The sequence below is a fragment of the Cynara cardunculus genome, unplaced genomic scaffold, assembly GCF_001531365.2.
Source record: "Cynara cardunculus var. scolymus isolate 2C unplaced genomic scaffold, CcrdV1 Un_Scaffold_5848, whole genome shotgun sequence".
NCBI lineage: Eukaryota > Viridiplantae > Streptophyta > Magnoliopsida > Asterales > Asteraceae > Cynara > Cynara cardunculus.
In genome coordinates this window covers 24,575-27,041 of record NW_020202628.1, presented here as the reverse complement: position 1 = coordinate 27,041, position 2,467 = coordinate 24,575, and the positions used below count along the sequence as shown (strand labels likewise).

Genomic DNA, 2,467 nt, shown 5'->3' with positions numbered 1-2,467 from the left:
GTAACTTGTGTTGTTGTGAGTGTGGWTGTAGTATTAGAGAGACATAAAAAAAATCTATGACATTTATTTATAAAATAAATAAATAGGAATTTGTTGCCTCTTCTTGATTAGTCCAATAAGAAGCCTGTTGGACCGTGATCCAATGGATCAAATGGTATCCARTCASGAAATTAGGGTTGATTTCACGGAGGGAGGCTGACAAAATGTATGCTATATATAACTGGCTTCTGGTCTTCTACATTCCACGTTCAAATCAAATTCTTCCCTGCCACCATGTATGAAGTCGTGGACCCTTATCATCCGACAGACACTTCTCGCTCACATCCCTCATCCACTGTAAGCGATTTTTATTTAATCTGCTTCTTTTGTTCTGGATTTCATTAGGATATATACTGATCGTCAGCAAATTACTTTCTTCCATCTTTTCAATCGATTTGATTTACAAAGGGTTTATGCGTGCTACTTTTAGCAAGATTTTTGCATCGACAAGGATAATGATGATCAATCATAAAATAGATGCTTGAAAACTAGCCCAAAATTTCTTCTGTGAACTGCTATAAGATGAATTCTCGAACAAAATCAATTGGTCCAAAGAACACTTGATTTCTTACATCCCGAACAGATTAATTGTTTATACAGTGGTTTTAATGAAAGCAGTTTTGATAATATTATATAATGGAACGTATTGGCATATTGGGCAATGCCCTAAACGTTAAATAACAGCTGGTCTTTATATGAACATCGTATCAGGCTACTATACTTGCTAAAACCAAAGTCCGTTCTTAATCTGTTGCTAACRGTAAATAGCAATGGATTTTGTTTGTTTATAGGTCGTAGCTCTCATTCAGTTTTCTAGTAGCTGCTGGAAACAATCTTCGTTCAAAGTTATCGAACAATTTGAGGCGGGTTTTGGAAGCCAAACTGAGCTAACTTCTTCTAGCAAATGCGAAATGTACATTTTATCAACCATCTTTAATGTTACCTTAGGATAGTCTAAAGAACTTCTAATTAAGGCACACGTAGACTCGGAAAGTACTATGTAACAGTTTCTACTATGTAGGGACCATCACGACGCAAACTAATATGGACAACTCGACTCTTAGACGAAGTTCAATTTCATTTCTTTCCTTTATTCGATTATATGATATTCCTTGATTTGTTATAGTTATTACACTTTGTTTAAACTTGTTCGGACATGTACATTTTTTGTTGCAGTTCAACGTTTCTAGAGAGGTCATCAAGACTGGATGTGTTACAACGTCAATGTTCATAGCATTTCGCAAGGTTCTACACTTTACACTTCATGTTGCTTTTGCACCTCACATAATAGTTTGTACCATTAGGAACAATTTCGCAAGGCTATACTATTTTCTTTCCCACAAATTTTAGCGAGATTTTTACATCTATTGGAAATAATTTTCTATCTTTTAGGAAGCAAGAGGTTTTATTTTGATGTTAGTGACAAAAGAATACCAAAATCTTTGTTGCTGGATCTGCAATCCAAATGACAAAAAGATCTCATTTTAGGCTTATAAAAGATAATCTTTGCTGTTTGCATTTGGTTTTCTTCCATTCTTTGAATCAATTTAGATTGAAAATAATATATATCCGATCTAATCACATCTCCTTTTCAAAACCATTGGCAAATTTCATTTCTGTATCTATTTGAAATTATTTTATTCAGATTCAAACACAAAATCTTATGTTTAAACTTCTTGTCCTCTATGCAGTTTATCCGGGATGAGAAACAGAGGTCATGTTGCCTCTTTGGGCAAATTTGGTTCAGAACACCACGTCAAAGGTCCATTTATCATTCAAGGTGACAAGGAGCCTCATGCATTTTAAGAATCACTAATGAAATGCTTGAGAGAACACCTCTATTTTATGAGAATGCAAGAACACACCTTTATCACATGTGATAATACGTGTGAGGTGACCCTGTGATGTGCGGACGACGTGTTCTACCACTTAGTTCGCGTCAAAGGTTGTCTGCGTCTATGATTTAGCATCACATGTGATTAAGATAAAGGAGGGGATAGAGGGTGTGAAGGCTACCAAGGGAGATGCCATATCAAGCAAAATAAAAGGGATAGCATAGTGGTTACACAATCAATGAGGGTAAGGTACGATATTGTACTTACTAGTTGCAGAACAACGAATTTCATTTGTAGGATGCCAAAAATATTTAATTGTTCTAATAGACTGTTCTATATGTTGTACATATGTTTATAGGGCCAAACTATCGTGTGTTCTTTGTAAATGTGTTGCAATAAGTTTATACCAAGTTTTTGGACGTCTTGGCAAGTGTTTTAGCCATTACATTTTTATATGACATTATTTAAAAGATGTCAAATAATAAGTAGCTATKTTCATTTACACAAGAGAAATGTACTCCACTTATAAGTGTCTTAACATTGACATCTGTATACAAAACATTCACACCGGAGAAATGAACACAATGAATAAT

The 2,467-nt window shown here is 34.7% G+C and overlaps 1 long non-coding RNA gene across 1 annotated transcript; it reads left to right on the top strand.

The window, feature by feature from the left end:
- Positions 1 to 262: 262 nt before the first annotated feature.
- LOC112504510 lies at positions 263 to 1,832 on the top strand. The gene is made up of 3 exons (XR_003068217.1): positions 263 to 336; positions 1,216 to 1,284; positions 1,731 to 1,832. It is a non-coding gene; the product is annotated as an uncharacterized LOC112504510 (long non-coding RNA).
- Positions 1,833 to 2,467: the final 635 nt, after the last annotated feature.